The following is a 17,556-nucleotide window of genomic DNA, read 5'->3' as shown; positions in this document are numbered from 1 at the left end:
TTCAGGAGCTTACCTTACTGCCACACTGTGGTACGCAGAGCAGCTGGATTCCATCCCAATTAAATCTGTTACTTCAAAAGGTCCTGCAGGTAAAAGGAAAACCACACACAGCTGGACAGAGTGGAGAAGGTTTTTTTTTGTCTATAAATACCAAGCTCTGTGCTACACTGCCTTGTGCACTCTATCGCCCCTGCTGGCAGAGGAATAAAGAACCAGAGTGTGACAGAGACTTCACCAGTGGCATTATTATTTATTAATTTAGCCAATTCCTGCCCCCCAAGGCAACTTACAAATATTTTCCTGTTTATGCAGCTGGGTAATTTCTACTCTATCAATTCAAGTACCATGATCAAGGAAGGGTACAACAGCAGGAGGTGGGTTTTGACCCTGAGTCCTTCAAGTGCCATGGAGCAGCTGTAACCCCTGCTGCCTTTATGTGGAAAATATGGAAGCATAACACTGAAAAAAGTTGGATTAAAGGCATCTGCCTAAGTACTTTTCACACAGGGTTAGAGTTATTTCTTTTTCACACTTATTGGCAGATATTCAAAATGACATGGAGGTTGATGACATGAATAGCAGTCTTGTCACTTTATTTTTGATGAAACATCAGCTGGATCCCTATGAGAATCTGAAGATCTTCAACAACATAAATATCACACAGTCATGACAGAGTGCTGGTGAACAGTGTCCAGATGCATCTTATTACCATGTCACCAATGAACCCAGCTCCACCATCATGTTTTTCCTTCTCCATGGCAGCTTAAAGGTAAGTCTTCAGATCTAAACCTGGATTTGGAGACTACAGTGCAGCAGAAGTTGGAGAGAAGTCATTCAACGCTGAGCTGGGTGGCGCTCAATGCTCTCCCTGTGGCACTAGCCTAGCTAGTGAGTCAAAATATAGATTGTAAACAGCAGTTATCTGAGTAAACTGCCATTAGTAATGATTTTTCTTGACATCCTGCATTCCATGTTGGACAAGTATGTTGGACCACATGAAATTATCCTTGAGGTAACAAGCAGTCTGACAAATATGGCTCCTTAGTGCTCTCTCGAAATGAAAGTTTATGGTGATATATCAGTTTATACTGATACTGTTTCCTTGGACACCACAGAACTTGTCTTCTTAGCTGCTATTAAACGAACTCTGTGGTCCAGGTCAGTGTATCGCAATGCTGCTGTCTAGATCTACTAGGGCTCCTCTTCTGACAGACCCAGGCAACTGCCCTCCATCCCAGCATCATGTTCTCTTCCTCTTCTTCACAGCTCCTTCTCATCCTTCAGGAGATCCTTCTTTCCCTGTTTCTTTCTCTCTGCCAGCTTGGACCACTTTAGTGCCATTTGGGAAGCAATTGCTTCAATCCTCATTTGTCTGGAATTGGGAGAAGATTATAGCTGCATCTGCTGGCCAACCTTACTGCAGTACCTTCAGGTGTTCCTTTGTACCCCTTGGATTGTTAATTTGGGTGCACTTGTAGATGGAGTAACAAATAAGGAGCATAGTCCTCTGGCCTTTCTATAATTATCACAAAGTCAGATGAAGTGTGCCCTTTACACATCTGTTCCCATAACAAGTGAGAGATGCCAATCAACCCCCCTCTGCCACACATACACTAATAGAAAAGAGAGGCTGTGGATGTGACACCACATAAGGGAGCCAAATGAACAGGAATAAATCAGTGCCCACTAATCTCAGTAAACTGAGACTCCAACTCCCACCTTCAAGGGAACCAGGACTCCACAGATAGGAAGTGCTACATCCAGTCACTTTCTCTTGTGCCCAACCATGACAGCTGAATCCAGGGAGGCACTAATTGCAAGGGTGAGAAGGTACTGAACCCACCCAGCCTGTGGTATTTAAACAGGTTTAAATGAGTGTTAGCTGTCTTGTTTCCTTCATGAAAATAGCTGGTGTCCAAGCCACATAGTACCCAAGTGAGTCTAGGTGGGGGGCATTAGAAATAACCGCTGCAGTCTACCCTTCGAACATGAGCGTCCCCAGGTTGTCACAGCTGACTTTCCTCCACAGAGAATAACAAACATGCCAGACCTCAGTTCATCACCACTGCGGTGACGGCCACACTCTTCCTCTCTAAATAAGCAATCCGCCATAAGACAATATCCTGCTCTGTTATCTACCGTAAACAACCTGGCGTGATGGACGGCCTGCTTTCGTTCAGACGACACCTCTTCCCCTCCCCCTCTGCTGCCTGTGATGAATGCTGGAGGTCTGAGCTGTCCCTGAGACAAAACTTGAAGCCAAAGTACTCCTTAGCTGCTCTTTGGGGGGCAGCCTGGGTAATAATGGACCCTGTGAAACTTCCACAGCCTATGAGACTCTACCGGGCATTAGTAAGACCCCTAAACCTCTTTATTGCACATGGAATGGATGGTCATTCCACCTACATACCTTTAGGACCTCTTTACTGCTCTCTATGGAAGATAAGCAGCCTTCCAATCTCCCTGATCAGGAAACGGACCACAATCATCATCTGCCATTGACACATAACTATTTCTTATTTAATTTAATAGTCATACTGGCATAAACAGCATGTGTATAGGTGGCAGATCATAAAATACATAATTTGTCCAGGTACAACTCCCTCTCATAACTGATGAGGCTCTTGTTTTAGTGTTATGTTGAACTGAACTATGAATGAACTGACCAGTTTGTGCACTGAGGCAACATACACAGCTGAAATTACCCTGATGTGAAAAATGACTTTACTTTGACAACATTCCATTATGTGTTATGATTTGACATTTGTTGCCAAAGTAAAGGCATGCCTTACAAAAAGCATGTAAAGTACAGTAACTTCTTGGAGGATGTCCACATATCAGCACTGACCGCCTGTAATCATGGACATCAGACTTCATGCTGTGAAATCTGGCCAGTGACCAGGTTAGCTCATCTTCTAGCCTGTTGGTGCTCTGCATCCTGGACTCACAATTTTGTCACAGTTTAGGACTTTTCCCCCTCTTAGACTCTTCCTGATAAACTTGAGTCCTAATCCCTTTGTCAGGAAAGATTAAAAAGCAATAAATAAAAAATTTAAATGTGGGTCTGTCTTCAGGCTATGTGCTGAGGGTTCCCTGTGTAGCACGCCCAAGCGACAGTTGAGATGTTTACGCTCTTCACTTCAGCTCCAACAAAAGGCATTTATACAGATGTTCATGGCAGATGATTCCCAGCAAGGGTCTCAACTTGCGAACCGTTCGCAATTAGAATGTGTGTAATTAAGAACTGTGTGCCATTTACTTAGTGTTAGAGTTTCTAAAGACTTACCAAAATGACAAGCGTGCCGTGATCCACAGCGACTCCCCACAGCCATTGCGCTAATGTGCCGCCGTCTGTCAGCTGTAATTGTTTTATTGTCCTCCAACGTGTTTGGCAGATGTGGATAAAGAGAGACTGTGGTACCTCTGAAAGGAGATGTGGATAGAGGGCTCAGGGCCACAGGAGATTCCGTCCCAAATAGACTGATGGAGTGATAGGCAAAGCAACGTCCAGTTTGTCATGGGTGAACTTCATGGGAGACAGAGTTGTCTGCAGTTTGAGACCATGCAGGCCTTCCTCTGGACAGACTTGGAAAACACTCCAAAGGCCCTCAATCACAGGTAGCTGGCAGGTAACCCTGGTTGGGGAAGACAGATACTACTGTCACAGGAGGGCGGGTGGCAGCACAGTGCTAGTGAAATGGTCACTGATCACAAGCCTGGTCAGAGGTCAGAATATCTCTAAGGCCTGGTTCCCAGAGCAGACAGTGCACTCTCCAGTTCATACCCACATCTTTCCTTCACATGGAGACAGACTCACCCCCCCACCGCCGTTGAGCCCGGCAGGTTCGTTGTGTTATGCCTATGCGTTGTGTCTCATGTGAGCACTAATGGCTGGCACACTCTTAACCCCTGCTGTGATTGTGAAGCCCTCTTTCGTTCTCTGATAAGACACCCCGAGGCTATGGATCACAAACTGTCCGCTCCAGCACCAGAGTAATTTATTCCTCAGTCACGCTTTTATCTAACTCACAGCTAACAGGCAACCATGATGGTTGCGTTTAATTAGAAGCACAGGGGTGGCTTGTGAAGTCAGAACACGTCAACATGTGCGGCAGTTTCACACTGCATGTGTAGCTCTGACCCCAGACTACAAAAACAAATTAATGTAAATGTATAATTTTCAAAGCAAGCACAAGGTAAAATGTGTGCATTTTGATTTATCCTTCATTTACGACATATGTGACTTGTAACAACCTAGATTTATGACAGCTTTCCCTTTTTATATTGAGTTTCAATGTTTGGTGGTAACGTCTAACAATGATTGTTTCATCTATTGTATGATAACATCCGATGGCACCATATTTCTTATTCACTCAGTCAGTGAGTGTATTTTATTTACAAAAATTTTACTTTTTAAAAATGGCTAGAAAGCAAACAGGTAATTACCCTGGTGACACAGAAAAGGCAAAACATCATAGATTTATAAATGAAAGTGACAATAATAGTCAAGCAAGAAAATATAATTATACTATACTCTTTATATTATTATTCTATATTAGTATTATTTTAACATTCATGATGTGTGAAATTAGCGAAGAAAACAAAGTCCTACTATACAACACAGCATTCATGCGTATTTGTTTATATGTCTTTATGGATCATGTAATGTAAGGGGACTGGTGCCTTATGATGGAGTGGACTTGCAACGAGGTTGTTGGAACAGAACCGCATCGTAAATTGAGGACCACCTGTATATTTTTGAAGGCCTATTGCTTTTACGTGTTTTTAAACTGCCATCCAGTGCTTGGGTGATGTGTCAGACCCCACTGAAGCACTTACCTGAGCAAATAAAAACACATTTCCCTCAGCAAGGAAAAATTATTGTGTTCGTGGCCAACCATAAGTCCCATGCCAATGAAGGGGAAAATTGCCTCTAATAGGGGATCAGATAGGATTATCTGAATGAGTGGGCCTCCTTTGGCACTGGAGGACTTCGGCTCCAGGCTGTGGCTCACATGAGCTGCAGTCCTTCCAGGCAGAGGTGACTTGTTAAATTGTGCGTGTGTAAACTGAGGCCGATGGAGACGAACCTAGCTTTATTTTTTTCCAGACTAAGGCAGTCAAGTTAATGAATTGATGGCTTTATTCAAAGTGCTTTGTACAATGACTGTCTGCCCTCGTAAATCTATGTTTCACTACTGCACTTGTAACCTGTTTATCAGAGCTACATTCAAGACTTACTTTAATAAAGAAAGTCCTTAATCCGGATTGCTTTCCTGAAAAAATGGATGCTTTATAAACTGAAGTAAAATTGCCAGCCATGCAACTCTGTTAAGGAATTAAAACTGATGAATAAATTAGCTGTAAAGCTACACGCTTCCCTCTGTTCTGTACACTCAGCATAGTGGGGCTTTGAGCAAATACATATAAAGTAGCTTGGTATGACTTAGTCTCAATTCTCTTCCAGTTTCTCAGGCATGTCCTGTTGTCTGGCGGTCATCAAACTGGGGATGTGGGTCACAGGTTTGGCTTTTCAGTCCTATGGCCCTTGGAAAGGATCAGGAAATTGGGCCAGAACTTGTTCATGAGGGATCTGGGGGGGGGAACAAAAAAAAAAAAAAATTGTAATACAAGGCTGTCATTACTGCAGCACATCAAAGGGCAGAAATAAGTCAAATCTGCCTAAGCAGAAACAATACAGACAAACCAAAGCAACCTAGTGCAGCTTCTATTTGATAGTTTAATTCTATTGTAGTCAAGTGTCTGGAATGATGTTACTCAGCTGTATCTGACCCTATCATAGTGACACACTGAGGCATGTTGGGTTTAAGGAGTATCCAGGTATGGGGTGATGCTGTAGGTTTCCCCATAAAGTTTATTAATAGCATCCATATGAAAAAACCCAGACAAAACTATCTAACCAAATGAACCATAACAAAGAAAATGGATTTTCAGCCACACAAGAAGGGGGGGGGGGGGGGAGAAAAATCTATTTGCAAACCAAACCACCTAGACATTAACTCCAAAAGTTCCCCTTCCCTCAGTAACATCTCTTCTAACTTCTGAACTCAACTTGTTCCTTTGAGGTGCTCAGTGACCCTTTTATAGAGACTTTCATTAGCTGACTGGCTGCACCTGGTGCTCATTGCCCCATGCCCAGGTGTGTCTGCCAGTCTGGTTCACTGGATGTGGCCAGGATAGAACCTGCTTCATTGACGTTGTGTTTTACTCAACTTGCTAGGCCGGCTCTGCCACAATCAAATAATCCAAAAAGAAAACTGACGCAATACGAACTGTGCCTGAGAAAGTTCTTAAAAACATGGTTTCCTAAACATTAGATAAGTGGTGAGATTTTTAGCCTGTGTAATTTAGTATAGCTTTCAGGTATCCCAAAACCCCTGTCTCCATAAAAAGAGTAGCTAGACAAATAAATACCCTCCTTCTTTTGGGAGAGTGTAAAAACATATACGATTTTTTTAGTTGTCAGTCAATTTTATAGTGTAGCCAGTGCAGCGTCCAGAGACGGAGGGCCCAAATGCATGTTTATACACCAAACAAATAACAGAAAAGGCAGAGTGGGAATTCAAGGATGAGAGAATGAAGACTGTAAAAACATTCAAAAAGGGAGAAGCAATTGAGAATGTATTTCCTTAGCAAGAGGAGAACCAACAATAAATGAATGACTGCTGACTCCACAAGTGGGCCTGGGATGTTGGAAGTGGGCATTGCACTCTTTATAGGGGTCATGGACTGCCCTCCAGCTGAACTGAGAGGAATCACAGTACTCCTGGGAACCATGAAGAGAACACCCATAAGACGCATTTCACTGCCACCCTGCCAAAGCCCATTTGGACCCTGCCTCCTTGCAATCTGCCATGATTCGTAGCAGCCATGCAGTACCCTGACATACCCTGCACAGCCATGCTGTAAGTGGATCCTGGTGATGCTGGGGGGGGGGTCACACACATGCACATGGCCGCCCCCTCACTGCAATCTGTACTTCCTCATCACAGCTGGCCAACACTGTCGACATGTTGTTGTTTGGTTTTGAATGGAAGTAGCTTTTTCATTCCCCCTGCAATGTGGATAGAATTTGTGGCATGAATCTATTTTGAAGCAAGATCATTTCAGTGTAAAGTTTCAAGATTCAAGATTTTATTTGTCACATACACAGTTATACACAAATACAACCTGTAGTGAAATGTTAATCTAGTCAACTCTGTAGACTGTGCAAACAAGACAATATATTTAAAGGAAAAATATATTTAAAAAACGACAAGAAAATATAAAGTTTAAAAAAAAATACTGCATAGAAACAAACACCTTGCCTTTGCCTGTTATGAATAAAGTAAATAACATCACATTATACACAGTTTTGAAATATTGTTGCAACATTCTGAAATATTCAGATATTCAAAAAATCAAATGTGTCAAAATTTATTTTTTGAAATTTTAATCTGAATGAATTACTCTTCATTAACTTCAAAGGCAGTGCATGCAGTAAGGTTTGACATTTAGATATGGCGTACAGTAGTCTAACTATTTGTATCAACCCCAGTAAAAATAAGACAATGTTAACTGAAATCATCAGCATTTGTGCTTGATTGCTTGTGCAAAATTCCTCTCAGAATCAGGCGAGTTCAGCTCTTTTGTAATGAGCCGAGTGATTCACTATCAGAAATTGTCATGGCGGGAAGGAGATGGAAGTCTTGGCTATGAGTACATGCTTCTAGCAAGCTGACAGAATTTGTATTCCACGGAAGCAGGAGCTTCCGTTCAAACAGATTGGTGCTATCGTCTTCAGCACCATGCTGAGTTTATAATCAGCACAAATCACAGGCTGTTTTTCTCTTTGTCCCGTTAAACTTCACTCATAGGATCAGGACAGTCCAGGGTTTTTAGATATGGATCTGTGTGAAATTCCACTCTTTCACTTCAATTGTCCCATTTTCCTAAATTTGAAATGGAAATTAAAGCCTGCAATTCCATCTTTAAGACTTCATATTAATGGAATGGGAAGCAGTCCCATTTCAGAAAAAAAGTCATGCATTATTTAAGAGCATCATTTCTCATTTGAATGTTCTGTCTTCAGTCTGCCCATTTTTTACATCTTTTGCCTTTTGCCACTAGTTCTGAAATCCAGCTTTAGTTCTCCAGATTTACCATCTCGGGAGGCTTATTAACATGGAATATAGCATTAGAATAAAAGTTTGACTTACTTATTTATGACAATGTGCTTATGATTTTTTTGCAGCACACAGCCCATTTGTTAAAACTTTGTGCAAGTGTCATGAAAGAAGTTGGGTTGTTAATGAAAAAGACATTACTAGGCCTGCTTGTAATCACTCAGCTAAAACTGACATACAATATTTATGTTATCCACAACTATGAAGACAACTTATATATGTCTATCATTATCTACCTCATAATGAATACAGAGTCCATAGAGATGTTAAACATATGGAAGAAATCAAGATTACAGTTCAGTTCAAGGTTGGTGAATTCTGCTGTTGCTTTGTTGGCTTGCTACAAACAAGGTTACATGCTCTACACCTATTTCATTTCTCAGCGTTTCATCCAAAGATAACAACTAGTCTCTTTTGCAAAAGAAGTAACATAGCCTTGACTCAGTTTTTAGTTAAGTGTTTAACTGATGGTTAAATACACTAGAGGTGATGACTTCACAAACCATGGCCTGGGTGAATTGTCTGGCTCTGCAATATTTCACAGCTCAGTCTGCAGACAAAACACAGCAAAACTATACCCTTTGAACATCTGCTGTTAATTTTGGGGTCATTTCTGCAGTCAGCACTGTTTAATATTTAAACAGCCTACAGTATCTACGTAGGGTGCTTGTGTGTTGACAAGGCTGGGGCAGCTTGATGTAGACTCCCCCCACAGACTCCACATAGACCTATCTGAAGGCCAGAATATTGGCTGCTTCATCTCTTGGTTTTCCAGGCTGCTCTATGGGTGTGTGGAGAACAGTGGTGTAGCGCAAGACCTGATGTTGTGCCAAGCTGAATGTCCACATGACAGTCTTTATTCCAAAACATTTAACTGTTGAAGAACCAGAAAGGAGAGATCTGCCAAGCAGCATTCTACACATGCCAGACATGGAGAAACATGAGCAAAGCAATAGTTATAACAAATATGTGGCAGTACCAAACACAATTGCTAAGTATACATACAGCACAGGATATACTTTTTTATACAAGAATCCAACTTATACCTGTTGGCCCTTCCTGTATAGTGAAATGTATCTAAACTTCACTTCCTCAGCACTTAATTATGCTGCTTTGGATGTTTAATGTGAATTTTTATTTAACCAAGAATGGTTCCACTCATTAAAGAATAGACCTTTACAGACTGTACCTTTATATGAAATTACTTGCATATGCCAGGGGAGAAAGCTCTTTGTAGTAAGGTCAAATTCATCCTGCTGAGATTTAAGAGAACATTAAGGTTACTAAATGAACAGGACCTTAGGCGAACAAACTCAGTTAGACCAAAAGCCAAAGATAACTGAGGAAATCGTTGTGGAAGCAAGGAAAGTATTTAAAACAACATCTGATATGTAAAACATGGCTTCCAATACAGTATTAATGGAGAAACGCATAGTTTTTGTTAAACTACGACTTTCTGAGCAAAATCCCAGACCAACCTGGAACAAAATCAAAGGCTTACAGTTCCATTGCTACTGATGTTCTGGAAACATCTTCTGTCCTTGTAGCCCTTTATCGCGTAGTGATGTTTTCAAAAGACGTTAAAACATTAGGATATATTTTTCACGTACCCTCTAACCTTCGCAGAGAAGTTCCACTATGTTTTCTTTTTTTTAAAAAACTACGGTTACTTAAGGCAGTTTAATGTACTGAGAATGTTCACTTTCTTGCGTGTTCGTGGTGTTCTGGCGGGAAGCGCGAGACGAATGAAACAGCCGTTGCGAAGCGCGCGAAAGGCAGCTGTTTGGCAAGAGCTTCGTTCTGTTTTCCGTGAAAAGTGCATCGGTAATATTCTTTAATGCATCAATATTCGTACCTTAGAAACCGTCTTAGTAAGTGTCTACCCCCCACCCCCTTTTTATGGTAGCCGGCGAACATGTTTACACATACATGCTTATCCACGAGATTGTATCGTACCGTAAAATTAATGGTGGTGGTGGAGGATCTGAAAAACGCAACAAAACAGTTAGTTTTATGCCAAATTTATTTTTTGATAAGATCAGGTTATCAGAAGACACACCCTTGTACAATAGTTGGGTAAAAGCTAGGGGCTGTGTGGGTAAAAAACTGGTGTGTGAAGAGCTACTACACGGAATGACTAGCAAGCAGCCTAGTATTGTAGGCTCTTAGTAATAATAGTGTATTTATTTGATGAAACGGCAAACTTACTGAGGTATATTTTTCTTCTCTCTTAGAAAACCCACAAATGGTAACATTTACATTACATTTATTCATTTAGCTGACACTTTTCTCCGAAGCAACTTGCATAAGCTACTTGTAATGATGTACCTATTTTATAGAACTGGGTAAGTTTTACTTGAACAATTTAGTGTATTTACTGCAGCAGCAGGTTAAATCTGTGACCAGAATGTTTTTGTTAAGACTGGAGACATAAAGTTACTGTCAAATAGGAGACAAGGTGATAGTAAACTGGTGTTTGATGTGTGATGTACAGGTGGCTACACTCTGGGACCAGTATGATACTGAGTATCTGCTCTGTCATTGCAGAACCCAGGGGTGCTCAGGAGAACCCAAGTCACTGCAGAACCTCAATTTACCTTGGCTCAATACCTCTGAAATCATCTCAAATATGGTCAGTCAAATTTTCATGGTCAAATATGGTCATATGACTGTATGACCATCTCGAATATGGTCTAATTGTTATGGTCAGATATGTTAAATATGGTCAGTGTAATTGTTGGTCATAACAAAACACTTCATCTAAAGTTACAGTTTACAGTTCCACATTCTTATATAAATGTTTTACTGAAGTGGGGGGCACGGTGGTGCAGTGGGTTGGACCGGGTCCTGCTCTCCAGTGGGTCTGGGGTTCGAGTCCCGCTTGAGGTGCCTTGCGACAGACTGGCGTCCCGTCCTGGGTGTGTCCCCTCCCCCTCTGGCCTTACGCCCTGTGTTGCCGGGTAGGCTCCGGTTCCCTGCGACCCCGTATGGGACAAGCGGTTCAGAAATGTTTTACTGAAGTATTTTAGTGTGATTTCCCATTTAAGAGGATAAATGTAATTTCTGGTACTTGAATTTACCACCTTCTGTTTACAATCGCCAGCGCCATACTCCTCACTCCCCCACAATGACTTCTAAGAAAAAGCTACTCCATGTCATGGACTCTTGTGACTCTCCCGCTTCTGCACATTCCCTGCTCTTGCGTTGTGTCTCCACAAACTATTTAAGTGATGACAAATTACATAAGCTGTTCACAGGGCCAGAGTTCTTCTGTGCTGAGGTTCATGAGCACAACATGCATCGTTCATGCTTTGGAACTTGTACTATGGTGCTCCCTGAGAAAGTTTTGGGAGTGTTGGTGAGTGTTGATGAATCACTAGTTTGTGGAAGACACAAATCATGTCTAAGCTTTGAGGTCACTATTCATTCCAGGTGTTTTATGGGCTCACAAATGAGGCTGAAATGTGTGGAAAAGCCAATGAACAGGCGAGTGGTATGTTGCTCAATCACCAAAGTAGCCGAATTCAAGTCACCATGACAAATTTGCTCGGACCTTATCAGGCACAGCTCAGAAAGCCTTGGTGTTTGTATAAAAACTATTTATATGAAAGTATTTCATAGAAAAGTTGAAAGATTCTGTTCTTCTGATACATGTAACAGCTAGGTAGGTGCCAAAGGCCATAATGTTGGTCATATCTGACCAGCATATTTACATCTGAAATTTATGCTGTAATTTATACATCATAGTTTTAACTCCTTCTTACAGTGTTCTCTTTTCACTGGAGTGCTTCTTGAAATATATGCATAGGGTGAAGACACAAAAATAACCACAGAATGTGGCTGAATACTGTGTTACAGTGAACACAGAGGTATAGCTGCTTCAGGAATAATGGGTGATGAGTAATTAATTTGCATCCAAATAAATTAATTTGCATTTTTTCCTCACACAAAACATACCTCATAAGGCTCAGTACTTTTGGTCTTTGCTTTTGTCGAGCTACTACATGAATATAATGCATGAAATGCCTAGAAGGTGTCCAAACTATGCCTAAAACAGTGTTGATATCCTGTATTTCTGTGTTCCTAAAAATTATAGAACCCTTAATAAGTTTAAAATATTAAGATGTCGGACAGCACAGATGCACTGGAATAAATGAGTCGCTTTCCATTGATTGTCCTAAAATTCCATCTTAAACGGGCCTAATTAGCTTCTCTGTCCTCCACACCTGGACCTGGCATGCGTGCCAGATTGCCAGATTTTTAGAGATCAGTACTGCCTGTTTCCTGCTGCATTTCTGCATGAGTGTGTGGTCCCCTGCAGTGTCACTGACATCTGGTTTATGGCCTTCGCTGTGCTGATGTCTGTACCTGTAAACCTGGTCCAATTTTCCTTGTGTACCTCAGGTTGTCTGTAATACTTACTCCACTTAAGGACTGGTCGCAAACAGAGACTGAGATCTTTGAAAACTTGTCAGATGCTTCAGCGATTTAATGTCGTAACTGACTTAAACTCTGTCATTACCTCTGTAGAATGCTGTTATTCTGATATTAACATGCAGAATTTTTACAGATATGTTCATTTTTTAAGAGAAGGAAAAGGACATGTTTGCTATATCTGTATATAACTGTCTCTGTTTGAGACGTGATGCTGCTTGGAATAGGAGTCTTAACTGTTTTTATCAACTGATTGCTGAGTCATCTGGATGACACTGTTCCTGTCTAATTCTATTTTGAGATTCCTTGGCCCATTAAACAAATTGGAAACGTCTTGGGGAAGTGTACTGAGTCTTAAAGTGGACTGAATCAACTTCTACTCAAGCTCAGAGTTTTACTTTTTTCTTACACTAAAGACTCACCTTGTCTAGTTTACTAAAATGAGGGTTTTAAAGAGAATATTGGTGTGTCATTTACAGTTATTAATTTAGTGCATGCTTTTCTCCAAAGTGATTGGAAAAAATACAACTGTTACTATGTAGTATTTAGCTGACACGTCTGTCCAAGATTCAGTACGCTAAGCGCCCTAAAATCCTTCTCCCATCTTTACACCAGAACACACACACACACACACACACACACACACACACACTACAGTAAATTTAGAATCACCAGTTCATATGAAGCATCTCTTTGCCCTGAATTGAACATTTTAGCCTTCTGTGGGAAAGCTCTTCATGAGATTCCCTTTTGAACGTAGTTTTTGGTACTCTACTTCTCTAATGTGTGCAGCAAGATGCATAGCAGTTAAAGAATTTTCATGGTCACCAAAGTTTTCCAAATTGAAATCCAAGTTACCGGCAAATTGAAAATGTTGCCTAAGGTGCTTTAGTGGTATTGCTTTAAAGAGCAATGCAAACATGTAACTGAGGAAATTGTAAAACCCCAAACTGCTATTTTCATAGTATCCCTGTAGAGATACTAAATTGGAATAGTAAGAACAAATGTGGGATATTTCTTGCTGACACTTTAAACACTTGTTCAAGCTGCTCTCCTTTGACAGTGGTCAATCCATTTAGGAAGTCAGCCATTATGGCCTTCCCTTAATCTGTGTTTGGCAGGTTATAGCTGTCAGGAAAACAGCCAGAAACATCTGCTCCTCTCCTGAACACTTCCATGCCAAGCTCACATATTAGCTGTGTAATATTTGTCAGAGAGAGCCAGTTTCTGTCTCATCATATGGAAGATATTTTTCACTTTACGCGCCAAACTACCAGCAAAACTCTTAAGAACATTCTAGAAGTGTCGGCCTTCTGTCTTTGTATAGATTTTTTCTTGTATTTCGTAAGCATCATTTGACTATTTGTAAGTTTGCAGCTTGATATTCTTTGTAATAATTAAGTATCTAGTTATGTAGAAACAAACTTTGTGATGTGTTTGAAGGGTGTCTTCTGGTTTTACAAAATATTAGTCTCCATATGAGGGGGGGCGTGGTGGCGCAGTGGGTTGGACCGCAGTCCTGCTGTCCGGTGGGTCTGGGGTTCGAGTCCTGCTTGGGGTGCCTTGTGACGGACTGGCGTCCCGTCCTGGGTGTGTCCCCTCCCCCTCCGGCCTTACGCCCTGTGTTGCCGGGTAGGCTCCGGTTCCCCGTGACCCCGTAAGGGACAAGCGGTTCTGAAAGTGTGTGTGTGTGTGTGTGTGTGTGTGTGTGTGTGTGTGTGTGTGTGTGTGTGTGTGTGGTCTCCATATCTCACCCTCATCTGACTGTCGGTTTCCTATCATCTGTGATGATTTCCAAACTATGGGCTATGGGTTACTGAATATCAGTTGTTCTCAAAGCACAGGTCCAGTACTCCTGGCCATAGGTCCACATATGTCATGGGAACATTTCTTCATGGAAGTGAGCTGGATGGCCGCAAGAAGTTGTTCAGGACTGAAACTGGCACTACACCTGCCTTTGCTTGTTTTTGCAGAAAGTCTTTCATTTAGCTTTTTTCCCTACATAATTTTGAAGTGAACATGAGCAGCACCTGTGGTCAGTGTGCTTTTCTCTCATAGTTCACCTCAATATATGGAGTTGTGATAGCTTTTGTTTTTGTACCTGATGACAACATTTTGAATATACACACTCCATTCACACTGCAGCTAGTAAAGCTGCCCTCCAAGGAGAACTGGGAGTATAATTTTCCAGTGAAAAGTTTTGTTTAATATGTAAATGGTAGTACCTTAAGGTACTGTCAGTGATCACTTCAATCATGTCATGTCACTCATGGTGCATGGTCGCCCACATAGCTGAATGCAGACTGCAGCACTTCCTGAGAGACTTAGCTCTGCCTCTGAGGTGTGACCTCGTAACTCCCCCTAACAGCATAATAACACTTGACGGTTCTTGATTAGTGGCAAACTGATCCTTTAAATGTTTTGGGTCCACCAAAAATGACCTTGAATGGAATCCATCAAAGTCTTTTTTTTCTATGACGAGGATATTTGGAATGGTTGGCTATCAATGTGGAATCTTTGTAAAATTCAGATTTTCTATGCTTCAGATGTGACACTGTTACTGTCAGGTTCTTCTTGGCCTATTGAAATTAATTTTGTTTGTTTAAATTCATGCATATCTGCTCAACAGCTTTAGGGTTTGTGCCATGTAGTCTTTGATTTAGCAAAGCATGATCCTGAGAAAATGGTTACAGCTGTGTCTGGACATATACAGTAATTCCGTGCGGGTGTTTTGTGTCACATTAAAATTCTTACAATATTACAATGAAATACAATTTTTTGTATTACAATGCAATATGTGGAAAGTGATAGACAGTTTTTATATTGCTTTGCTACAAATATATGGAAGACATAAGTTTTAATTCATATATATATAAGGTAAGCAGTACTTGTCCTACGTTACATATTACATAAGTCTTGTTTAATATATGATGCAGAGTAAAAATACTAAAGATTTTAAAAAGGTGATTTATTATTGCTATTTTGTTTACAAAAGTCATGTATGATATTACTTTCTTCACATCAAGGGAGGTACTACAGGAACTTCCTAGTTTGTAGCATATACTCAGTAGCACATGTGGTCAGCCGTGTACTATGTGTTGGTAGGGAAACTGGATTTGTGACCTCAGTGTTCCAGGTTAAAGTTCAAGAAAAGAAATGCCACTTTTACCTTTGGACCCAGCACTTTAATTGTGTTTGTAAATGTTCAGATAATTAATCACTTTAAGTCTATTGAATAATTAGGTGTCCTGTACCAAAGTATTTACAGCACAAATAATTTGTGTGTCTAATTTTAAAATGTGGGTGGATAGCAAAAAATAGATTTTTTTTTGTTTTATAAGACTTTTTGGTCCTCACATAATACTGCCAGTTAATACTTCTTTATTTCTTCAGTGCCTCTGAACTTTTGGAAAACTGCTGTTTACTTTCAAACCTGCAGAACTAAAGATTGCTGTGCTGCCTTGTTTTTGTCCTTGTTGTTAAACCATTCCAGGTCTGTAGAGTTAGGATGATAGGAGTAACAGAGACTTAGGACCCTTTTCTTACAATACTGGTTTCTCCAGTATTTCCACAAATATCCCTTTTCACCTCCTGTCCTTCTGGAATGAGTAATAAAGTAATGATGGGAACAGCATGACCCTGAACACTTTGAGCAATGCACCAGTGCACCTGCTTTGTTCCTTGCCCTGTCGGGCTCATGTAATGTGGGCTGAGCTGGTCACCATACAGATTAATCCTTGTATTTTGGCTCACATAAAATGGGAAACAAGTTCAAGGATAAGTGCTGAACTAGACAACCCCCACAAGTTTTGCCTCTAACATAACATTTCCCACGTTGGTCTTGAAGGCATGGTCCATCCTGCTTAAGAATGGGAGGCTAAATTTGCTTTCCTCTGCAATCTCTAAGCCGTAGGGCTTGATTTGTCTTCTAGGGCTTGTTTCGACTGCTGCACCAGAGGTCTAGTCAACATGCAAATTGATCACAATTCAGTTCTCTATCCACTATTATACTTGCTGTCTCTGGGATCCACAACGTTTTAGTCTTCTTGATGTAGCCATCTGGAGGCAGGTGAGAATACAGCACAATTTTGGTATAGGCATGGGTGTGGTGATTTTAGGACTGACAGAGAAGACTCCTGAGGTATCCAAAACAGTTGCCGTGGGAACAGTTCAAATGTTAGTTGTACGACATACCATGCTACGCACAGGCTCCTTTCGCTCCTCCAGCTCCTTCCCGTCAGGGAACCATCAATAATTAACATAGCTGCAGGAACGTTAGTCATTGTCTGGCTGCAGGAGTCTGGCAGCAACAGCGATGCTTCAAGCTCACTACCACTTCATCCATTAAACATCATTTTGTTCCAGGATGCCTGTAATCTTAGGAGCGTGACGTCATTCACTCTCTCTGGGTATCCCTGAAGGCGTCTGTTAGTCCATCTATAAGTCTCCACTGTCCTGTGGTGTGATGCAGTGTAACACCTATTGGACTGAACGCCATCACCGGCACTGGCAGTTTTCAGACAGGTTTTTTTTCTATTCCGTATGCTGACCTTGTTAAAAAAAAATGATGTGGCACCCAGGGCCTAGCTGGTAATGTAGTGGTTAGAGCTGCTGCCTTTGGCTCTAAAGGGTATGGGTTCAATCCCTACCTCTAGCTGTAGTACCCTTGAGCAAAGTACTTACCCTAAGTTGCTCTAATAAAGTTACCCAGCTATATAAATGGGTAAGTAATTGTAAGGTGCTTTGGAGAAAAGTGTCAGATAAATGTAAAATGTTAGTCTTAGGTGCAATCAGTTAGTCTTGTAATTCTAGAATTCCTTTGTTGCTGTCCATGTTGCCCTAGTGACCCACAGCCTAATCATCTAGGTGACCCTGGGCTGATGACATAACCTGTTTAGTTCCCATGGCAGTGGCCACCTTTGCTGTTCGAGGCCCC

The 17,556-nt window shown here is 41.2% G+C and overlaps 1 long non-coding RNA gene across 1 annotated transcript; it reads right to left on the bottom strand.

The window, feature by feature from the left end:
* Positions 1-7,014: 7,014 nt before the first annotated feature.
* Positions 7,015-10,038, bottom strand: LOC108922851 (uncharacterized). Its single transcript, XR_001965170.1, has 3 exons — positions 9,665-10,038; positions 9,376-9,442; positions 7,015-7,075 (listed from the first exon to the last, which is right to left on the bottom strand). It is a non-coding gene; the product is annotated as an uncharacterized LOC108922851 (long non-coding RNA).
* Between the last annotated feature and the right edge of the window lie 7,518 nt (positions 10,039-17,556).

The sequence above is a fragment of the Scleropages formosus genome, chromosome 13 (genome assembly GCF_900964775.1).
Source record: "Scleropages formosus chromosome 13, fSclFor1.1, whole genome shotgun sequence".
Classification (NCBI taxonomy): domain Eukaryota; kingdom Metazoa; phylum Chordata; class Actinopteri; order Osteoglossiformes; family Osteoglossidae; genus Scleropages; species Scleropages formosus.
The sequence above is the reverse complement of the archived record's forward strand: the minus strand, read 5'-3'. Positions and strand labels throughout refer to the sequence as shown.